This window comes from Rutilus rutilus (assembly GCF_951802725.1).
Source record: "Rutilus rutilus genome assembly, chromosome: 8".
Classification (NCBI taxonomy): Eukaryota; Metazoa; Chordata; class Actinopteri; order Cypriniformes; family Leuciscidae; genus Rutilus; species Rutilus rutilus.
Window position 1 is genome coordinate 5632251 of NC_140222.1, and position 25940 is coordinate 5658190.

Genomic DNA, 25940 nt, shown 5'->3' on the forward strand with positions numbered 1-25940 from the left:
CATGTTGATGAATAAGGATGATCTGACTGTAGAAGAGCTAAAAGCCTTCCTTCACTCCCACCTGGGTGAGCAAAGTAACACCGAGCTGTTCCAGGAGCTCATGTGCACCAAACAAAAAGACAATGAGACACCCCAACAGTTCCTGTACAGAGCCATAGGACTTAGGCAGAAGATCATGCTGTCCTCCAAACATGCTGACACAGATGTTAAGTACAGTGCAAGCACAGTGCAGGATGTGTTTCTCCACACCGTGTATCAGGGCTTAGGTCATAAACATGAAGACGTTCGCAGAGAGCTGAAGCCATTGCTTGTGAACACTAGAGTATCAGATGAGGCAATCTTAAAACAGATGAAGAAAGTGATGTGTGATGAAAGTGAAAGGCAGCGAAGGCTAGGTCCCGCCACCCGCCAAAAACTAACAAATGTGCACAGTGCTCAGTCTGAAGTCAACGCTGCACAGTGTCCTAGTGTAAAGGAGAAGGTGCCAAAAACAGATGTGATCCAGCAGTTAACAGAAAAACTTGAACAGCTTACAAGTACGGTTGAGTTCATGAGACAATCAATGCAGACACAGGTGGCAGGACAGTTCAACCACAATGGGAAAGGCAGAGGAGACCGCAGGAGAGAGAAACCATATGGCTGTGACAAGTGTGTGGAGCAAAATCGTCCCGACTGCCCTCACTGTTTCCTCTGTGGTGAAGAAGGCCACCGGGCAGTAGGCTGTTTAAAGAGACCACCACGTCAGGGAAACTGGAGCCGGTCCCTGCCGAGGGACAAACAGTGACCGGGTCTCAGCAACCGTCCCAACCTGACACTTGTCATACTGATCCACCAAAAGACTCAAACACTCAAACAAAAGACAAAATAACGGAAAAGAGACAGAAACAACCAAACAAGACAACCAATCCATTCACTCATGACTTACCTCACAGCAAAAGGGAACGCCTAGCCAAACTCATTGGAAGGAGAGCTCTCACCCATTGTAACCTAAATGGATTAGCAGTCAGTGCTCTGCTAGACACTGGGGCTCAAGTCAGTATGATTGATAGAGACTGGAAGAGTAAATATCTACCTGACACTCCTGTTAGACCACTCAGTGACATAATTGGTGACGAAGACGAGTTGCGGGTGTATGCAGTGAACGGTGAAGTCCTCCCGTTTGATGGCTGGGTTGCTCTTACAGTCAATTTGATGGGGAATGAAGACCCTAATCTGTCAATCACTGTGCCTTTTCTTGTCAGCAGTCTCGCTCTGGAGAGACCACTGCTAGGTTTCAACGTGCTGGAAGAGATGATACAAGAACAACCTGAAAAGCTGATTTCAACCCTCGTCGTCCTACTCTGTAATGCCTTGTGTATACCAGCAGAGAAGGCAGAGCTAATGGTGAGCTTCATCCAAGCCAGCAAACCCTCTGTGCAGTGCGGGCGCCTACGGACAGGCAGACAGGACATTGTTATCCCAGCAGGTCAGGTAGCCTGGGTCAAGTGCCAACTTCCTCCTCACATGAGTACATCTGACACAGTCTTCCTATTTGAGCCTGATGACAACAATGTGCAAGTGACAGAACTGGACGTGGGTGAAGGTCTGTTGGAGGTACAAAATTCAAGAAAACCCTATGTAGCTGTACCCGTGGGTAACAACACTAAACATACAGTAACTCTGCCGAGAAAGACAGCACTTGGTAGCATCCACTGCGTTGAAAAAGTGACTGCCATAGACTCACCTGAAACACCCAAGCCCACAGTGACTGTCAACAGTGCTGTATCAACACCTGTGGACGCCCGTCCATCGTCATGGCAACCTTCCATCGACCTCAGTCACCTTGATGAGACACAAAGGGAAAAAGTCAACAAAATGCTGTGTGAAGAAGCCGGAGCTTTCGCACGTGACAGCAACGATATTGGATGTTTACCAAGCCTACAAATGTCGATCACCCTCACAGATGAAATCCCTGTACAGAGAGCATACTCAGCAGTCCCGAAGCCACTGTTTAAAGAGGTAAAGGAATACGTGCAGGAGTTGCTGATGAAAGGATGGATAGTCAAGTCCAAGTCCCCATATGCTGCCCCAGTTGTCTGTGTTAGGAAGAAAGATGGCAGCCTACGGCTTTGTATTGATTATCGCCTCCTGAACAAAAAGACTGTACCTGATCGACATCCGCTGCCCAGAATCCAAGACCTGACAGATACACTGGGGGGCTATAACTGGTTTAGCATCCTCGACCAGGGAAAAGCTTACCATCAGGGTTTCATCGCTGAGGGTTCACGTCACTTGACTGCCTTCATCACCCCGTGGGGCCTCTACGAATGGGTCCGTATCCCATTCGGACTCTCAAATGCCCCAGCAGCATTCCAGCGGAGCATGGAGGAGGTGCTAGGCACACTCAGGGATGAATGCTGCATCCCATATCTGGATGACGTGCTCTGTTATGCCAGAACATTCGATGAGCATGTGGAGGCTCTCCGTAAAGTACTCCAGACTCTTCAACAACACGGAGTAAAACTGAGGCCTGAAAAATGTGAACTGTTCAGACAAGAAGTCAGGTACGTCGGGCGCCTTGTGTCAGCTGATGGTGTCAAGATAGACCCAAGGGACTTTGAAGCAGTCAAAACCTTGACAAGCAAGACACCACAGACAGTTGGTGAGGTAAGGAAACTGACGGGTTTCTTAGGATATTATCGCTCATACATACAGGATTTTTCCAGAATCGCAAAGCCAATCTATGAGTTGCTCCAAATCAAGCCAGGGAAAGCCCAGATTCCAAAACGTGGGAAAACCACCAAACGCCCGCAGCTGCCTTCCCGAGAGCCTGTTGACTGGACTCCTCAACATCAGGAAGCCTTAGAGCAACTGGTAGATCTCCTTACAACTCCACCTGTTTTAGCCTATCCTGACTTCAACCTACCTTTCACGCTGCACACAGACGCCTCAGACCAGGGCCTGGGGGCTGTCCTCTATCAGCGCCAGAATGGAAAGCTGAGAGTCATTGGCTATGGCTCGAGGACTTTGACACCGGCTGAACGTAACTATCATCTGCACAGTGGAAAACTGGAGTTCCTCGCACTGAAATGGGCTGTGTGTGAAAAGTTCCGGGACTACCTGTACTACGCTCCCCATTTCACTGTGTACACGGACAACAACCCCCTGACCTATATCATGAGTACAGCAAAACTCAACGCTGTTGGTCATCGGTGGGTGGGAGAACTATCAGACTTCCGGTTCAACATAAAGTATAGGCCTGGAAAATCAAATGGAGATGCAGACACACTGTCTCGGCTCCCGTTGGACATGGGGAAATATGAGGTGGTTTGTACAGAGGAGCTCTCGAACGATGCAGTACGTGCTACATGGGATGGGAGTCAGGCAGCAGAACGGAAGGATGTGGCCTGGGTTGCAGCACTTAACATGCGTTCCCCGGATCCTACGCAACCTCATTGCCACCTGCCAACTATCAGCCATGAGGATCTTGTTAAAGCTCAAAGAGAGGATCAAGCAATAGGCAAGATTATTGAATTAAAGGAGTCAAACACAAAACTGACGGATGACATACGCCAAACTGTAAGTGGAGCCACCCGAAAGCTGCTGCATGAGTGGAGTAAGTTGCACCTTGAAGACGGTCTGCTGTACAGAAGGACGACCCAGCACAAGCAGTTAGTTCTCCCTCTGAAACACAGGTCAATAGCTCTGAAGTACCTACACAATGAGATGGGTCATGTAGGCACAGAAAGAGTACTCCATCTTGCTCGGGAAAGGTTTTACTGGCCCTTTATGGCGAAAGAAATCGAAGACCATGTCACCCGAAGATGTCCCTGTATCAGATCTAAGAAACCCACAACACACACTCGAGCTCCTATGGGCAGCATCACATCTAATTTCCCTTTAGAGCTTGTGTGTATTGATTACTTGCATCTGGAAACCAGTTGTGGGGGATATGAATATATCCTAGTAGTAATTGACCACTTCACTAGATTTGCTCAGGCATACCCCACGAAGAACAAGAGCGGGAAAACAGCTGCTGAGCGCATCTTCAATGATTTCATACCCCGGTTGGGATATCCATCCAAACTACATCATGACCAGGGTCGTGAATTTGAAAACAAACTGTTCCAATCATTGCAGCGTTTTTCAGGGGTTGGCCACTCGCGGACGTCGCCCTACCACCCACAAGGCAACCCAGCTGAGCGGTTGAACCGTACCATCCTCCAGATGTTAAGAACATTGACTGATAGTGAGAAACTACGGTGGAAGGATCACCTCCCGCATGTTATACACGCATACAATTGTACCAGACATGAGTCAACCGGCTACTCACCGTTTTTCCTCCTCTACGGCCGTCACCCACATCTCCCAGTCGACTTGCTGTTTGGATTGGTTGGAGAAAGGGAACCATACTCACCTAGAGGGTTTGCAGAGAAATGGGCTGAAAGGATGACAGAAGCCTACCGCATCGCTAGCGAGAATAGTAGAAAGTCCAGTGCAAGGGGAAAAGTGACGTATGACAAGAAGACAAGAGGGGTGGGACTGCAACCAGGGGACAGAGTTCTGGTCCGTAACCTTAGTGAACGTGGAGGGCCAGGGAAACTAAGGGCGTACTGGGAGAAGACTATATACATAGTCGAACGTCAACTTGGCGAGAATCCAGTGTACGTTGTCTGCCCTGAAACTGGAAACAAACAGAAAAACAGGACACTGCACCGTAATCTCCTGTTGCTGGTGAACGACTTACCTGTCGATGTCACTCCATCTGACACCAGACCTATCCCTGAGAAGAAAACACATAACAGACAAAACCAAGAGAGAATGACAGACACTCAAAGACAAGCAGACATGAGTGATGACAGTGAAAATGATTCAGATGATGATTCTGGCTCGGGATACTGGTTAAGGAGACCAATTGTAAGGGCAGAGGAAAGACCTGTTATCTACCAGGATCAACGCACCAGGTATCCAGAGATTCGGGGGTCAGGACCGACATCTGTAAGAAGAGAAAGTCATACTGTACCTGAACACTTACAAAACCCTACTGAGACAAGACACAACGGTGATGAAAACCTACCTTCATGCACTGAACCTGTGGAGGAAGAAGAAAACAATGGACACCAAGACTCTGACTCAGAAGTTCGACCTTTGACCCCTCCTGTAGAAAACACTCAGTCAGACGTTAGAAGGTCCGCTCGTGAGAGAAGGCCACGCCGTTTCCTCACTTATGAGTCATTAGGTGAACCATCAGTTCAGGCACACGCCACAGTTAATTCAATGACTGGTTACACAGCACCTTATGTACCTGTCATAGAAGCATCTCATACTACACCTGCGCACTCACTCTTTCCATACATACCGCCTTATTGTATGCCATATCCGTATCCATTCCATTACCCTCAGACACCATACTTACCTTATCCTTACCAAGCTCCAGCCACATACATTTCACCTACTATGCTTGTTCATTGAATAGAGATTTGAGAATCAAAGTTAAGAGTTAAAAGGGTTAAACAGTTTTGAGATAAAGATTTTTGGAAATGTCAGAAGCCATTTTTTTTTTGTCAGGGAGCGTGTGATGCCCAGTAAATTGTTATCACATTTGTGGTAGTTTTTGTAATTTTATAAAAGAAATGTTTTTGAACTTTGTTCAGGGGTAGTTAACCTGTTTCTACCATTTATTTGCACTATTATATTTTATATAAAAATCAGGAGTAATTGTGGAGTTCGTCAGCAGGGGGCAGTGTGGCGCTTATTGTGCTTCCGCAGCGTTACGTCAGTTTGTCCCGCTTTGCGGTCTTTCTCTTTCTGCTGAGCGAGATGAGAAACAGACGCAGACTTTGCCCTGTCTCATTTATTTCTCCTGTTTCAGGTTGGTAGATTTGTAAAGTAAATTAAATAACTGAAATGTAATATGTTTACATGTCGCTAAATGTTTCAAGGTCCGTGTAACAAGGTTGTTTTATGAAAATATGGACATTTATGTATATATAGCAGCAGTTGTATGTTCGCGCCCAGTGACGTCATCTGTGATTACCAAAGTCACGTCGAAAAGAGTTTTATTTTTAGTTCTTTGAACATGTTTGTAAGGTTAAATAGTGTTGAAATGTATGATATTGTGTAATATGTGAAAATCTAGTGTTCAAACCAAACGTTATAAATTCTAAAAGTGGGTTAAAAACAAGTTAGAAGTCTGTCAGCTCATGCATTGTGGAAGAGTAAAAATTATTGTTAATTGAAAATGGAAAATGCATTTAGGAATTAACGTATATGCAAGTGTATATGCATAAGCTAAGTTTTATATTAAGTTGAAAAGAGACAACTTACAAGGTAACAGTGGATATTATCATTTTGATTTATTTGATCAGATACAATTTATATCTCAGTAATTGCTGAAAGTTGAAAAAAAAGACAGATTGTATTTTATTTTTGAAACTATTTCATGAGAAGACATTGTGTGTTTGTAACCAAGTAGGATTTTAATTGTGATTGTGTAATAAATCCTCTTGGCTCTCTTTCTGCTGAGCGAGATGAGAAACAGACGCAGACTTTGCCCTGTCTCATTTATTTCTCCTGTTTCAGAGCAAGAGCATATAAGCCGTTTACATGATACCAGCCGGTACCTGTAACACCAACGTATTATTATTTTTTTGGTGCGTATTTAAAAACGGCATCAGGGCGTACGTCTTTTCACGCTGAACGCTTGGCAGTTTTTTCTGGACGCAGAAATGTTAAACTTAAGTAAAACATTGCACTCACTCGGCGCGTTTCTATTACAGATTTGCGCAAAACTTTTGCGATTTTTTTTCTAAATGTCGACAATTTTTTTTTCGAAATTACGGCGTTTCCATTAACCGATGTTATGCAACTAAAACTTTTTTTTAGAGGAATTTTTTTCCTCTCGCAATTCCTCTCGCTTGATTGTAAAGCGCTTTGGGTGTACAGTAGTACATATGAAAGCGCTATATAAATGCCAATCACCGTCAATTCTGGAATCGAATACTTGCTATATAAAAACAGAATTTCGGTTCCTCTTATCGATTCCTTTGTGAGCATTTCAATATGACTTTAAACCATTCAATCGCGAGACGACTTGCACGCTGTTTTCTGTGCTGCACACACACATCCAAAGCCTGCGATTTTAATGTGATTTTAAAGTGCTGTTTTCAGGTGTGTGTAACTGTATTGGGCAGCTCTTAAAGTGACAGCAGCCTAATATTCCTGCTGCCGTCTCTATAGTAGCACTAATCAAACAACAAAAGACAAAGAGAAAATACACTTGTTTTCGACTGAATAACTTTTGTAACTATATTTGTAATGTATATTTTATTCAGAAAGTGCAATGTTATTGTACATTTGATCACTGTTTATGTATCTGAACACCTGAAAATCTTAAAACACTTAATTTCAATCGCATCTTTGTTCAGTTGTGTCTATTAGTTGTGATTGAAATTTTTGTATGTAAGGGTTTACTTGTCTTTAATAATGCTTTACATTTATATTAGTTCGGCTAGTTGTTTTTCTATGGTATTTTTAAACCTCAGGCAAACGTTCCTTGCATTAGTGTTCTTTAGCCTGTTGACTGTCATTCATGATATTCAGCTACAATTAAATGTTTTGCAATAAGACTAAATGTGAATGATATCTAAGTTTTTTTTTTTTTTTCTTGGAATCGAAATTAGGAATCGATAAGAATCTGAATCGATAAGCATAAGTTTTTGGGTCGTTAAAATATTATTGTTGCTGCATACACATCATTGCCGTGACATAAACGTGATATGACGAGTTTGTTAACCCAACATGGTGCATGCAAAGAACGCAACACATGCACAAACACACTTTACGTTACATTCCTCTCCTAAACTCCCTAGATTCAGAGACTCGTTTACGCAATCCTGCCTCTTTCCTGACAGACGTCAGTTCACCCTCCCCCCACTTCTTACCTCAGCCAGAAATATCACCGCAGTTTTAAACCTGAGTCATGCGTCTTCCCCTCGCTCTGGCATTAACATTCTCCACAAAAAAAAAAAAACCTTGCTTCATTACAGTCATGAATAACAAGCTGGCACTACTGGCCATGAGCTGTGGTGTTTCTCAGTCAGTCAAAGCAAACACTGCCCTCTGATGGACATCCGCTGAAGTCGGAAACAACATCATTCACTCTCAATTAAACCTGGAGGCCTTTATTGGGAATATTTGACAAATGTGACCCTGGACCACAAAAACAAAAAAGGTGAATAAATAAGCTTTCCAGTGATGTATGGTTTGTTAGGATAGGACAATATTTGGCAGAGATACAACTATTGAAAATCTGGAATCTGAGGATGCAAAAATATCGAAATATTGAGAAAATCTCCTTTAAAGTTGTGCATTTATGTTGGCGATTGTGCAGCATTCACTCACAAAAATATATTTTTTATATATATACAGAAGGAAATTTACAAAATATCTTCATGGAACATGATCTTTACTTAATATCCTAATGATTTTTGGCATAAAAGAAAAATCGATAATTTTGACCCATACAATGTATTGTTGGCTATTGCCACAGATATACCAGTGCGACTCGAGACTGGTGACGTGATCCAGGGTCACTCACAAATAAGGACTATGTGTCTTTTAAACATGTATGTAGAGATTCTAATTTGGTTGTTGTAGCGGATTTATTTGTTATTAGAATTGGTGTTTGTGTGATATTACTGATTTTACTGTTTGTAAGTGTTATGAGTTGTGTGAGCTACTGGATGCTTGAATTTCCCAAAAGGGATGAATAAAGTATGCATCATCTTCATCATCATCAAATAAATTGTCTGCTCTCTCACATATAATAAAAAATGATGTAAAAACAGAGGGAATAATGGGGAGTTTGGGGGAGAAGGGATACATTACTTCCTTAAATAACGGGTTAATTCACACAAAAATGAATAATTTACTCACGCTCATGTCGTTCCAAAACCCGTAAGACTTTCATTCACCTTCGGAACACAAATGAAGATATTTGAATGAAATCTGAGAGATTTCTGTGCCTCCATTGACAGCCTACGCAACTACCACTTTCAATAAGACATCACATAAAATTCCAGGACTTTCAAGGACTTTTTTTGGTTTTCAAGGACTACAGAGATCTCACTTATCTAAAGATTATCTTTCAAATAGATAAATAAAACAAAAATTGTACTAATAAAGTGCAACACATGCAATAATTCCGGAAACTTTAACCATTGAAAGGAAACTATGACAAAGATATTTCTTTATTCAAACTGATTTGTTCTCCGGTGAATATGAGATTGACCTGAAAAAAATGTATCATATGCGTGGATATTTATGAGCAATATCACGTTCGTAGTCATGTGACATGGCTGCTTTTTGGTATGAAAAGATTGTATTCTCAATAAAATTAAGCAATAACTTCACATATATTGTCTTTTAATAATTCAAGCACTTTTCAAGTACCTTTTCATAAATATGGCTTTTTCACGGGTTTTCCCGGACTTAAATTAAATAAAATACAGTCAAATTCAAGCACTTGAAGCACCTTGTACGAACCCTGAAAGATATCGTAAAAATATTCCATATGAATTGAGCGGTTTCGTCCATATTTTCTGAAGAGATTTGATCGCTTTATACGATGAACAGGCCGAGTAAATGACAGTTTTTTCCTTTTTGTGTGAACTATCCTTTAAATCATCAGTATATAAAAGCACCATATAAACGCATAGATGTGTTTTAACACTCTGCTGATCTGCATATTTGAACCTCAGAGGTTTTAAATTATTCTTTTTTTTTCAGTCTGTAATATTTCAGTTCGAGAAATCAAACCAAAGCTCGACGGATGTGTCAGTCCAGATTAACTACACCTTCACTTCTGCTTCTAACTAGCGCTTCACCCGTCTGCACTAACTAGTTCCTCTGAGGATTCCCAATCATTAAAACAGCGCTGCGTCAACATCACGATCAATATTAGAGACACACAAGCTCAATGCTTTAAAGTCATCAGAAGATCTGTCAGTCTCAGTCTATCCATCATGAAAAGTTTATTGTGTAAAGATTATTTAACAGTCAAATCAAGACAAAAGTTCAAACGCTGACCATTTCATCTTCGCCAACAGCTTAAACGGGAAAAAGCATGGCGCAATTTTACAAAAAAGTGAACTAGCTAGTGCTACCGTTTAAAGGAGAAATATCAATAGAGTTTATGAAATATACTGAAGCATGTGGTGTATCAGGTCGACGCTGAGGGGAAGATTTGCTCAAAAAGGTCACAGGCTGACATTTAAGAACAAAACCAGATTAAACCCAAACCAGAACTGACTGGCTACACCAGAGTCGCCAACACACCAAACACACACACTGTTTTATAGGTTTCTTACAGCTTTTTGATCGAGGGGATATAAAGTATAAGCAATAAATTACCTTTAATTCTATTTCAAACTTTAAATAAAACTCAAGTCTCTTTCTGTTGCAACAATAAGTTCACATTATCCAGGTCTCAGTTTCTCTCAGGCCTTCGATTCTCTCTTTGAGAATAGTTAATGATATCTGAAGTAGAGATAAAACGGTGGCCGGTTTGACGATATACGGCGATAAAGTTCCTGACGGCTAGTAATACCGTTTCATATTTTAATGATCATTAAAACCGTATTTGAATTTGATTACCACTTTTTTTTACTGTCCAGCATTAAAATCCAGCTTTTAATGTTGTTTATATGTCTATGTGGTGTTTTTAATATGCTTTAAGACAAACCATGTGTAAATTCATAAGTCGACACCATTGCTGAGTATTTCCTCCTTAAAACTGCAGTGAACCAAAGACAGTCTCAAAAACACGCTTTGAAATCGCTGGTGTTTCTGACGTCACAAACTACCTTGTAACCAATCAGATCAACGTGTGATCGTCAACCAGTGGATCTCTGAGCTGAGTGAGTGGAGGCAGGGCTAATTTGCATATTCATAGAACCGCGCATACTAAATGAGACAAAGGTGTTGATTTACATTTAAGCTAAGGCATGAAGACATTTTTTCAAGGAAAAAACTTTTTGTAATTTTGGTGATCAAAGATGAGTTTTAAAGGGGTGGTTGATTATGATTTCACTTTTCTAACTTTAGTTAGTGTGTAATGTTGCTGTTTGAGCATAAACAACATCTGCAAAGTTACAACTCTCAAAGTTCAAAGCAAAAGGAGATATTTGCTTTTAAAGAAACCGATTTTTAAGGACTACAACAAACGGCTGGTAGAGACTACACCACATTCCTCCCGGGTTAGTGACATCACAAACCCTGAAATTTACATAAACCCCACCCCCGAACACGATTTATAGATTATCAAGACAGAATATGCTAATCAATGACTAGAAGATAACTGCACATAAACTACATAAATTCATCAACTAACCATTCAGAAATGTCATATTATATTCTACGTTGTCACTTCTTCTTGAGTCTCTCCATCTTTGACTGAATCCGGTTTGAACATAAAAGACTAAAAGTTTTTTTTGAACTAAAAGTTCATTTAAAGGGACACACACAAAAACGGTGCGTATTTGCTCGCCCTCAAAAAGTGACAATTTTAACATGCTATATAAAAATATCTGTGGGGATTTTGAGCTAAAACTTCACATACACACTCTGGGGACATCAGAGACTTATTTTACATCTTGTGAAAAGGGCATTATACCACCCCTAAAAGGGATACAATAATTCAATTATTCACACAATTATATCACTTTTTAAACACTTCCATCACAATACTGTGATCATATTGATAACCGTGATCATTTTGATACTATGATTACATTGTATAAACTATAATTGTGATATGAAAAAAAAATAAAATAATAATTCTTTCAGCTAGTTACTAAGGACACATTTTTTATTTTAGTTTACCGTAACATACTTAAATAACTAAAATTGATCTAAAAATGAATAAAGCTGTAGATATATTGCAAAAGAACAAAAACAACAAAATTCTAATATATATATATATAGGGGAATTAAAATGGGTTCAGAATATGAAAACAACTATAAACTATAATAACAACTATAAATATGAAAACAACTATAATAAAGTGACTTGCTTAATTAACAGATGCAACAAATGTGTTTCCACTTCTGATTTATAACGTGGTGCTACTGACACTTTAAAAGCTACACTTTACTTGAAAAATAAACTTTACTTCTAACCTGCCTTTCTCGACTTCATGAGAGAGAGTATTATAAAGGCCGATTGCTATAGACTGAATGGACAAAGCGTTCTAGAAGTGGCCTTTTCTCCACATTTCCTCGCCTCCACACATAAAGAGCACAGGGAACATGCTTTAACTAACCTGACGTCTGATCCGCGAGGTCAGAAGAGGACGGGTCCGCAGGCACGCGACCTGAACCAATTATCTTGTGCTAGCAAAGAGCCATCTCTTGATTGCCGACCCAGGAATAGCCAGAAAGAAGAAGAAGCACTAAGAGACCATCTATAGAGACAAGAGGTTTGATACATCGAATAATCACATTCACACACGGTTTAATAAGCCTCTTTTGGGGAAACGCGTAATAGCATTTTGACTGTTATGTGGGTTTTCTTAAAGAGGTGGTATAATACGCTTTTCGAAAGATGTAAAATAAGTCTTTGATGAGTGTGTATTGTAAAGTTTTAGCTCAAAATACCCCACAGATATTTTTATATATAGCATGTTAAAGTTGTCAATTTTTGAGGGTGAAACACACTGGTTTTGTGTGTGTGTCCCTTTAAATGCAAATGAGCTGCTGCTCCCGGCACAGGGGGCGGAGCTTCAAGAGCTCGTGTCCTTTTACCTCACACAGACATGCACTGAAATTTTCAAAAACTTTTAGCCTTTTATGTTCAAACCGAAGTCAGAAAGATGGAGAGACTCGAGAAGAAGTGACAACATGTAGACAACATTTCTGAATGGTTAGTTGGTGAGTTTATGTAGCTTTTCGTCATCTTCTTCTATCCATGTGTGCTCGGCAAGACCGTTTTGTGCTTGAGCGCCACCAAGTACTGTAACTTCAGCAGCTCCAGGCACGTCAACTAAAGCGCCAATCTCATTAGTCAGTCAGTTTTTAACACATCGCATCAATTCTGAATAAATCAGTGTTTTTAACCTAACTGGAATGAATGAATGATTTGATGATTCAATGACTCACTCATAACTTGTTTCAGTTCTGAATAAATCAGGGTTTTTGAATGAAACCGTTTGAATAAATGATTCAATGACTCACTCTGTCCTGAGTGAATCGGTTCAGTGAAACATTTGATATCTCACTCAATAAGATCACATATCGCCATCTACTGGTGTATCACTGTAACCTACAGAAATGTAGACATTCAAAATAAATATATATCAGCAATGGTCAGCCACTAGCGTTGTTCAGATACCCGCAACAACTTATATACACTTAAATTTGAGGCAATGATCTTCTCTAGGGTTAATTTTTAGCTTTAACCGATAGACATTATATGCTTTGTAATTTTATAATTATGTTTCACTTACTTTCCTGAATGAATCTGCATTTTTTAACTAATCGGATTGAATGAATGATTCAATGACTCACTCATAACTTGTTTCAGTTCTGTATAAATCAGCGTTTTTGAATGAAACCGTGAAGTGAATCGGTTCAGTGAAAGATTTGATATCTCGCTCAATAAGACCTTTCGCATATCGCCATCTACTGGCATATGAATGTAACCTACAGAAATGTACTTAAGACATTACAAATAATTATAGATCAGCATTAGAAAGCATAGAATTTTCTTCAGTGCATAAAACAGTAAAAAATATTTATAGTCACAAATTATCAGCAGTGTTTGCCAAGTCAAGCAAGGATTATTATCGTTAACAAAAAAAAAAGAAAAAAAAAAAAGAAAAGAAAGAAAAACATGAATTACTTGAAGTAAAATAAACATGAACTAAAATAAAATAACCTAGATAACAAATAAAACGTATTTTATTTCCGCAAGCTGCCAAAGCAACACTTCACATTTTCGTTTAGTTTCTTGACGTGACTAAAACCAACACTAATAAAAATTACAAAAATAAAACACAATTAAAAAAAAATATATAAAAAAAAGTAATATCTCTACGATATCGTCAATTATTCCAATTGCTATAAGTGATTTTGAACACTATTAAACTTCAGAAGGCTTCAAAAGTCTGTTTCCAAATCTAATAATAACATATTTTAACTATTAGACCTATAGGAAAATCTACAAATAGAAGTATATTTTCACTGTAGGTATATAACTCATCCTGATCAGTATCAGCTGTTCTGTATATCCAAACACGACAACCTGTAAACACTCCACGAAGAAGAAACCGCTTGACAGATATCAGGAGTGCGAGTGGTTTGTCGAGCCCAGAGGCTTTTCCCCTAGAGCCTGAAAACACGTCAAGAAATCAGTTCACAACAGCCAAGCGACAATTCCCCGGAGCTCTAAGCTTCTTATTCTGATTTGTGTTTTTTTCTGTCCCTCTCCAGGGGAAACAGACTGTTGACCGCAGTGGCAAAGTTTAGCCAAGCATGGTAGCAGATAGCGGTTTACGCAGAACCAAAATTGCTGAAAAATTAATCAAATCGAAAGACGGACCGAAAGCGGAGAGACCGCGGCCACGCATGACAAGCGCTCGGGGCAAACAAAACCTGAGGGGAAACACAATCACTCTGAAGCAAACGCAAAGACGCCCGCAGACATGCACATGGAAGAGTTCATCCAGTGGACTGTGAACTCTGGAGACAAGGAGGTGATTCTGCAAAGCCATTTTATGCTCTCAGAGGCTTTTACTGGGCCTAAAACAGTCAAAGTTTGTGAGCTCCTGAAGTTGATGATTTTATTCTACATGTTAGATAAGAAAAGCTTGAAACGTTTTGTTAAGAGCGAAGAGATCGACTCATTTGAGGTGGTTTGTGGAAGTGGGCGGAGCTAACAAGATCTTCCGGCTCTCTGATTGGTGGAATTCTGTACTGAATCATGGGTAATGTAGTTTTCACCACAAATTTGATTGAAAAAGATTTAATTATATGTTTGTCTCAGTATTATTTTTTTGTGCCAACATTATAAAATAAAAATAAGCTATAGACTTGTATATTGTGTGCAAATAATAAAAAACATGAATGACACAGCATTATAAAAAAAAAAATGTACTTATTAAAAATGAATAATGAAATTAATGTAATATGAAAGACAAATGTATACCTGTGCAAATAATTATATGATTAATATAATGACATTAAAATAGAATACATCTGAAACTGAAAATAGAAAACAGTTTTAACTTGTTTATGAAGTGCAAATAATTAAAATTATTACTGAAAATAATAGATTTATGCTTTTATATTTTATGCAATTAAAAATTATTAATAAAATGTGTTTTAATCATCCTTGTACATGTGCAAATAATTTCAAATGATTAATAAACAAATAATTTTAATTAAAATATAATTCAGTTTTTACTTGTATATTGTGCAAATAATTAAATTAATAAAAAATAAATTATGAAATACAATAAAAGCAAAACTTATATATATATTTATATAGTGCCAAATGTGAAAATTGTTTAATAAAACATCACTATAAAAAAATGTCACATGATTTTTGTATCACCACATATAGCTTCAATGCACAAACTTCACAAAAGACGCGGGGCGAAAGACAATCTCAGCTGATCAAGCCCTGAAAATGACCAATAGAAATTCGAAAACATGAAATGGTGTGTAAAAAAGGTTTTTAAAAATTGCAAATCCACATAAAATACAGGCCAGATTAACACTAAAAAGAGTGTAAAACAATGGCTTACACTGACACGGGCCAGAAAAGCACTTCACGGATAGTCCCTCTCCATCCTCAAACGGGACGGCGTCCAAACGGCAGGACCCGTCACCACAAATAACGTCACTCGTGGATTTTAAACCAACTGCGGCATCATAAATCCCACCCAACAATTATTGATTAAATGCTTTCTCCCAATAATGAAAGGTATAAATCTCCCTCTTTCAAAAAGAAACGTATATAATCTAATAAAGGAGTTACATTCCCAAACTGAGAGGGAACGTAAGAGACCAGGGCTTCATTACGACCCGACGTGTGCGTGTGTGTGTGTGTGAGAGAGAGAGAGAGAAATGGAATTAGTTATGAGAAGGCCCATTACTCAGAAGCAGATATTGATCAAGGAGGAATTTGCTATGGAGACTCTATTATTGAAGTAAAAACGGCAGTCATGTGTTTAAACGTTCATACATGGAGTGTTACAAGGCCTCTAAATGACCAACATCATCAAAACTTTACTGATAAACCTGTCGAACACAATCTCCTACAGTCCTGAATCTGACTGACTGAAGTATCTTATAGATTTACTTAATTATCCAGACATCATTTTTTAGTAAAACCTATGATCTCAATCATCATTGTATTGCATTGCATTATATGTTTTAAGACTTTAGAGCTTTGATCATAATAAGCATTTAAATATCATCTATTGGCAGATATTGATATTAATTGTATGCTATATCTGCTATCTCATTGATTTACAATGCAAGCTTGAGAATTTCATGTTATCTTTTGGCCATTTATATATCAGCATCTGCACCAAAGTGCATATTTGTACTAATTTTGGGCATCTGAATAAAACTGAGGTGATTTTTTCCTCCATTTTCCCACAATATCAGACTATTTGAGCCACAAAAGCCATGAAATCAAATATGATACAAAACAATGGCAACTTAAAATATATTGTCAATTTTTCAATTTAAAAAAAATTATACAGGCTTTACAGGGTTAAAAAGGAAAGGATTGCAAGTGTAAACAGGGTTTTTGGTTGAAGTATCTGGAGAAACCACGATGAGGAACCAAAATATATGAGATTTCATAACAAAATACCAGGATGAGGAAGTATGATTTCTAATGAAGAACCATGATGATAATTCAAAACAAGAAACTATTTAGAGGAAACCTGTCAGGAAACAATAATAATCCATGGTGAGGAAGCATGATTTCTAATGAAGAACCATGATGATAATCCAAAATGAGAAAATATGTAGAGGAAACCTGTCAGGAAACAATAGTAATGCATGAAATGAACTACGATTTCTCATGAGGAGCCATTATGATAATTCAAAATGAGAAAATATGTAAAAGAAAACAATAATAATCCATGATGAGGAAGCATGATTTTTCATGAAGAACTATGATGATAATCCAAAATGAGAAAATATGTAGAGGAAACTTGTCAAGAAACAAAGATAATCCATGATGAAGAACCTGCAGTCGAATAACACAAGTGCTTTTAATTTCATCTGTAAAAAACAAAGTGATATAATTCAGAAATAAAGATGAAAAACATAACGATAAGACTGTCTGAAGATGGTAAAACCAAAATTTGCCACGTGCAGAAAAGCCTGCAAGAAGAGAAGAAAGAAACCCAGAAGGACACAGCTGGACCGGGAACATCCGTAATCTGGTTTCAAGAGCGTGTCTCCATCCGCAGTCAGAAGAAGATGATCTTGAGTTCACCCACAAAAGGAAAGATTGTTTATGACAGAAACACAGCAGGTGGTCGAGCGCTAGAATCAATAAACTTGGCAGAGATGAACAGTGTAGACGAGAGAAACGCCAGAACCAAGTATAATGGCGGAAAAGCCCATGTTCCTGATGCCCACAACACTGGATCTCTCAGAGAACGCTTGCTAATACCCCCGGGATTTGGTGCATGACAACATGATCTGTCCGATCGGAAAGCGGAAGAACCCCGTATCAATAAGACTGACCTCTTCCCGGGGATTTATTGAGCTTCTGGAGCCGCAAGGATTGATGGAGAGAGATTGGAAACGGGAGACAGAGTGAAAGAAGGGGGTTTCTTTTAACTTTAACCTTTATCCGTAGGGCAAACTAAAAGGATTTTTCCAGCTTATTCACTTTAAAATCCTTACAGTGTGGACCGTATACGAGTGAAACACATTGAGATACGAGTTTACACGCTCACCCTGCTGAGGGAACCTCTCGCTTTCATGTAGGGTTTGAACTTTCTACCAGCCTTGGGCTTGGAAATACAGTTTTAGGATCTAAAAACTTTGGGGAAAAGAACATTGATCGTATACATTTTTATATTTGAGTGCTATTTCTGCGTCACTAATCAGTATTAATCGGAAATCATATATATTTCTAGTTTTTTAAATAATTTTTTATGTTTCTTTGGTAACTAACTGAAATGAGATTCTCATCTTATACTGTATCAGCTTTATTTCGACTAAATTGTTTTAATAGTTGTAGTTCACGATAATATCCCTATTTGTGACCTCTCAAACTTCAATCAATATCAAGTAAAAGAAATGAACGCAAAATTACAATTGTAATTTCCCAGGAAGAATATCAAAAATTCCTTAAAACAAGGCAAATGTCCCTGAGAAGAAACACTGCGTGAGTTTAAGACTTGCGTTCAGATTTTTCACAATTGTAAATAAAACATAGAGAACATTTTACAAGAAAATACTAGTCTTTCTACACCACAATTTCACGTTTTAATACAATGTATTACTCTTTCTTTATATGTGAAATTTATAAGTCAATTTGAGTCAATTCTTTTCATTGTAGATCCAAATTACAAGTAAATTTCATCAATAATTACAAAGAAACAGTAAGTAATGCATTGAATCAAATGTGAAATTGAGGAGACAGAATTGTTTTATTGTAAAGTGTACTCCAATATTTGTTTTATTTACAACTTGTATTTTGTATTTTGTTTTACCAAACTGATTCACTTGATTGTAACTTGATAAATAAAACTATTGAATAAAAAAAAAAAAAAAATCTGACAAAACACACTTGTAGCTCCACCCAGTGAAATCTCATTGGTCTACAAAATGGTGTACTAAACACCAAATATATTCTGATTTAAATGCACCATTTACATTTGTCCGACAAAATATTGTCCGTTTTGATTCTGGATTTAAAGTACATATAGACGTGACAGAGACTGTCCTATTTAGCCAAAAAAAAAAAAAAAAAAAAAAGGGATGTCTTGGCTAATATGAAGCGTTTGGCAACTCGGTCAGAAAGGAAGAAAAGTGCAGACTGGACCAACTGTTGGCGTTCAGGAGAAGACTGACTGTACCGAGTCTTGGCTTGCTAATTAGCAGTCCCAGAAGCACCTAACACTTTCATACTTATGAATATTTGATTAGACGCTTGGATAACGCGCGCGCGTGCGTGTTTGTGTGTGTGTGTGTGTGTGTGTGTGTGTGTGTGTGTGAGAAACCATGGCAGTGTGACACAATGAACATTTCTCTCCTCTGTTTATGGCGGCTCTCGTCCTGGAAAACGGCTTATTGTGGCTGTTAACACAAAAGGAACAAAAGCATGTTCTCCGCGACAGACGCGCTCCTCTCTGCAAACAGTCAATGTGGATAAACGCTCAAACAATTCTACACACAACAAACAAACCAACCACAGCGCTATTTAAAGAAACTCAAATCAGAGAAGGGTTTTGTGCATGTATTGGAAATACAGGTGACATTCTGATGTGTCCTTTTCAACCTAGATGTGGATTTCTTTCTTTCTAGCGTTTTCTTAATGTTGAACATTCAGATTTACGTCCAATAAACACATCGGAAATGTTCTATTCTGTATTTTGTCGTACTGCACTGGGATTAACAAGTAACTAATTAAAAATAAATGGAAAAACTAGTGAAAAGGACAATTAGGGGTGTAACAATATGTCGCAATTAAAAAATGCAACAATATCGTGGATAGTGACATTTATTGTGTATGATTCACCCAAAATAAAAATTACTGTGTGAGAAATCAAATTCATGTTTTCGGAGTTTTAGTGTCAGCACTACATTAAACTACGCTATATAGGGGTAGAGTGGGGGAAAATGCCCCCCTGGGGTAAAACGCCCCCCACCTGTTTTTCCCAAAATAACCACTAAAAGTAGTCGAGATACATTTTTACTGTTGCTATGCACTACGTTGATAACGGGGATATACAAATCTCTATGGAGAAGCTGACACCAGCGACACATTTTAAGAGAAGAGGATTACATGGTAAATGCTATAATTTTCAGATATTAGTAAATAAGTGTTTAAGAGAATATTGTTCTGCAGGATATTGCAGTGATGTATGATAGATGAATAGTGAAGTCTGTAGTTTGAGATCATATATTATTTATAAGGAATATAATTATATTTTAATTTTTTTTTTTTTTTTTTTTAATTTATAAGGAATATATACCCCACCGCTGGGGCAAAACGCCCCCTTTGTACAAAAATATTTGCAGTGAAAATACTAATTAATTATGAAGGCTGAGCAATTTTAATATTTGGTGAATAACTCCTGCCATAGTCACTCAAAACCGGGATGGCAATTCTAGTCACATTTATGTTTTGTTTCACTGTAATGTCACATTTTCCTTAAGGGGGGCGTTTTCCCCCACTCTACCCTAATGTTGAATATAATGTATAATAATGCAATGGGGGAATATTTGTGGGTCCTGGTAATGCCAAATGTCTGATGTTACCAGTTAAAAGTGCTACATTATTTTAAAGGGGTGGTTGAATATGATTTGACTTTTCTAACTTTAGTTAGTGTGTAATGTTGCTGTTTGAGCATAAACAACATCTGCAAAGTTACGACGCTCAAAGTTCAGAGCAAAGGGAGATATTTTCTTTTAAAGAAATAGCTTTTTAAGGACTACAACAAACGACTGGTATAGAGACTACACCACATTCCTCCCGGGTTAGTGACATCACTAACCCTAATATTTACATAAACCCCGCCCCCAGAACACGATTTAAAGATTATCATGACAGAATATGCTAATCAATGACTAGAAGATAACTACACATAAGCTACATAAATTCATCAACTAACCATTCAGAAATGTCCTGTTGCATCTACATGTTGTCACTTCTTCTTGAGTGTCTCCATCTTTGTTTGTCTGACTTTGGTTTCAACATAAAGGCTAAAAGTTTTAGAAATTTTCAGTGCATTTCTGTGTGAAGTAAAAGGACACCAGCTCTTTAAGCTCCGCCCCCTGTGCCGGGAGCAGCAGCTCATTTGCATTTAAAGGAACACACACAAAAACGGTGCGTATTTGCTCACCCTCAAAAAGTGACAATTTTAACATGCTATATAAAAATATCTGTGGGGTATTTTTGAGCTAAAGCTTCACATACACACTCTGGGGACATCAGAGACTTATTTTACATCTTGTGAAAAGGGCATTATACCACCCCTTTAAATATATCTAGTCAGTGACAGAGTGCGAGCATATTCATCTAAAATAATTCTGTGTTTTCAGCTTCAGAATCATGAATATTGTTATTCTGGTGTCTCTATTGTCCTGTGCTTTGGGTTTCCAGCAGACTATTCATTTACACACACAATGTATCAAATTTAGCATTTTAATCAACAGTACATTTTTTGTTAACATTTTATCATATGTATTGGAGTATTACAATAATATCATATCGCGAGTTCAGTATCATGATGATATGTATTGAATCGTGACATGAGGATATCGTTACACCCCTAGAACAAGCATTTATTTATTATATACATTATGATATACAGTACTGAAGAGCAGAACGCTCTCTCTTCCCAGCATGCTGTGCTGGTTTGTGATTGGCATGGTAATGGGCCTCTGCTACATTATGATAAGGTCAAATTAGAATTAATCACTGTGTTTCTTCTGTCTCTCTCCCTCGGGGGTAAATGAATAAACATGACTTGGCTGAAGTGCTCAACTCTGAGGCTAGTGCAACAATGACACAGTGATGCTGATAAGAGCGGGATTTCACACACACACACACACACGTGAAAGAGAATCAGTCAACGCCTTCTGGATGTTCCGCCAATTAAGATTCCTTAAATGCGTCATGTTCCGAAATCCGATAAGTTTGTCCCTGGATTTGGTCGTTTATGGAGCATTTGCAGAGCATTACTGCTAATGTAGGAAATCAGCTTTCCGTCAATACAAGACGAGTAGCTTGATAAGCGTTGAGTGTTCAGCAAAATAAAGTACACATTTCACCATGTTTAAATCCATTGTGCTGTGCGGTTCTTCCCTTCAAAACGAAAACGCTAATATTCTGTCCAAAACAAGTCAAGATGAAGCGGTTATGGAAACAAGGCTGTGAGGGAGAGGTTTACAGACTGTTCAGTATGTGTACTTTTCAGTCAATTGTAGACAGCCAATAGGCGATGCATAAGGATGTAGTGTAACGACGAATTATAATTTTTTCCGAAGTGTTAACAACTCAACTCATAATTGTTATAAACTGGTGCTACCAACAAAATATTAGTGCATTCCTGGAACTGGGCGTCGTTACACTACATCCTTATGCATCGCTTTCTGTCAGGACTTTTATGTGCTTTTCCCAAATCACGGAAGTGACCTTGACGTCCGGGTTAGCGGTAGCATTAGCCGTCAGGCAAGTGTTATTTAAATAAACTCCTGATGTACTTACACACTTTCCAATGCCTCGTTTTATGAGTACAGAACCTATTTGTACTACTGTAGAAGTTTGGCACCATTCTGGGCATTATTAGTGGGGTAATTTACGAGATACAACCTTGGATCCATTAGCGCCTGCACTAAGCCATCCGGCTGATATCTCTAAATAAGCTCTAACTTTAATAATGTTCGACCAAGGGAAAAAGGCTTCTGGGGGGTGTTTGGCTCAAGGTCATGGTGCAAACGACCCTAGTTTGATTTTACTCTGAACCATCCCTTTAATACTTTAAAGGATTAGGTCACTTCAGAATGAAAATGTTCCTGATAATTTACTCACTCCCACGTCATCCAAGTTGTTCATGTCTTTCTTTCTTCAGTGGAAAAGAAATGAAGGTTTTTGAGGAACACATTCCAGGATTTTTCTCCATATAGTGACTTCAATGGGGTCCAACAGGTTGAAGGTCCAAATGTGAGTTTCAGTGCAGCTTCAAAGTCTCGACACGATCCAGCCGAGGAATAAGAGTCTTTTCTAGACAAACCAGCGGCCATTGTATAAAAAAATAAACATTTATATACTTTTAACCACAAATGCTCGTCTTGCACTGGTCTGGGATGTGACACACATTACTTAATCACGTTGAAAGGTCAAGCGTGACATAGGAGAAAGAACCAACCTAGTGTTTATAAAGCGAATATGCAAAGACTAAATCAAACGCCCTTTACAAAAAAAATTAAATAATAAAAATAAAGCAATGATGTCGGATGATTTTGAAGTTGAAAGGGAAAATGGATGGAGGTTTCCATCCTACATTTTCCGCCTATGTCCGGTTACCGCCTGAACTTCCCAACGTGATTACATAATGTGTGAAGTCGTGGACGTGCGAGAAAAGCATTTGTGGTTAAAAAGTATATAAATCTTTATTTTGTTTTTTTAGCGATGAGCGATGGTTTGTCTAGAAAAGACTCTTATTCCTCGGCTGGATCGTGTCGAGACTTTGAAGCTACACTGAAACTCACATTTGGACCTTCAACCCGTTGGACCCCATTGAAGAAACTATATGGAGAAAACCCTGGAACGTTTTCCTCAAAAACCTTCATTTCTTTTTCGACTGAAGAAAGAAAGACATGAACACCTCAGATGTTCATTATCAGGAAATTTTAATTCTGAAGAAGTGAACTAATCCTTTAATACAGTATACAGTAACCATTTTAGCCTTTGTCAGGTAAGTTTTGTCCCAATCTTATAATATCAACACATTGGAACAATTCTGATTATTTGTGTATCCTGATATACAAATATAGCAACAAATCTCTAAAACAAGTGATATTTGACTCTTCAGAGCTTGACAGAGCCCAGCTGTGTGGTTTGTGTTGAGGAAAAGGCTTCAAACGCCGGCGTGTTTGTTGTCGTATCCGCAGGTGCGCTTGACTCTGAAACAAACACCCGCCGCGTCGACACCCGAGAACAAATGCCTGCAATATATTTAATGGGCTCAAATGTGCCGTTCCCGACGCACAGCACGGACACATCTCTCACGAGGGCTTATGGGAAGGACACAAATAAATAAATAAATCAATATCAAAGTACCCGAGTGTAATGCTTTACTGGGTAATAAAACACGTGGCCATCAGGGAACGAGGTCCAGGATTCCCAGAGGGCTCCGGGGTGGAAGAGCACCGGGACCAAGGAGAGCTCGGATATAAATTTCATGGCAAATGAAGTCTATTTTGCCGTGCTGAATGAGAAAAAGGTCACGAAGACAATCAGTCCAAGGTTTCTGGCGGGATATCGGATCAGAAGGCCACTCGAGGCGGCCGTGTTAGGACGAACACAGGGGCAAGGTGACATGGGATATTAACCCAGTACTAATCGCCTATTCACACATCTGTAACGCTTACGGTTAATTTAATCTTATAGTCGTGATGAAGCTTTATAACACAGACAACTGATTTAGTGATAAAGGCAATTTGCTGTAAAATTAGATTGTAAAACACACACACACACACACATGTATGTATGTATGTATGTATGTATGTATGTGTGTGTATGTATGTGTGTGTATGTATGTATATGTGTGTGTATATATACGTGTGTGTGTGTTTTGTGTGTGTATATATATATATATATATATATATATATATATATATATATACACACACACACACAAAACTGTGTGTCACAGTGTGTGTGTGTGTGTGTGTGTGTGTGTGTGTGTGTGTGTGTTTCTCATCTTATGGACATATCGTATTTACTAAAACAACAGATGACATAAATTCTCATTCCATTAAATTAATTTTATACAAACTGTAGTGTTTACAGCATTAATCAAGCTTAACTGTTCAATTCTGATACGAAGGTTACTGGACAAAATCAGTCAAACAACTAATTTCGTTTACTTATAGCAAATATGGCTACATTTAGTAAAAACCAAAGCTTGCTAACCGCTATTTAGTGAAAAAATTTTTTTATCACAGTTCAACAAACAATAAGTTCATATCGAGTAACTTACTTTTTAGACACAATATTGGATGTACTGTCTGTTTTTGCTGGACCAAAATATTTCCAAACGAACAGTAGCCTAATGTCGTTCCTCGATCGGTTTTGAACGAATCGTTTTGAGCAAACAATTCAATGACTCGCTCGTGTTTAAACTAAACGGCTGAATGAACGATATGATTCGCTGCTTCATTTTTGAGTGTTTTTTGAATGAACGCTTTTTGAGTGAATGATTCAGCACTTTGAAACGAATTAACTGAATTATTCAAATGACTCACTCAAAAAGATGTACCGCCCCCTACTGGCATTATGTTGTAACGTGCAGAAATCATGTATTTCTCTTACGACTAATTCTGTAGAAAACTTAGCAACAATAATAAATAATACATATAACACCATAGTAGAACACAAAAAAAAAAAACGCGGTAACACTTTACAATAAGGTTCATTAGTTAACATTAGTTAATAACATTAGTTAGCATGAGCTAATAATGAACGGCACTTATACAACATGTATTAATCTTTGTTAAAGTTTCAACATTTACTAAAACTGTATTAAAATCTTGTTAACATTAGTTAATGCACTGTGAACTAACATGAAAAAACAATGAAGCTTTATTTTATTAACTAACATTAACAAAGATTAACAAATGCACTGACAAATGTATTTTGATCATTGTTAGTCCATGTTAATACATGTTAACTAATGAACCTTATTGTAAAGTGTTACCAAAAATGCAATGTAACAATCACACATTTATAATATTTATCATTTTTTCCACAGTATTAACTGGATCGTTATACTTGAAAATAACTGATCAAAACCCAAATGGATCTTCATTGCGGACCTTAAAGGCCTTGAATAGCCATAAAATGAACCTTATACTTTATTTTTCCGAGTACAGACTCTTCATTGCACATTTTCTGTCTCCTCTGAGAGGGAAAAGCTCAGTTCAGACAGGCCAGAACATCAAAGTGTTCACTGTCCTGAACACTGGCCGTCTCC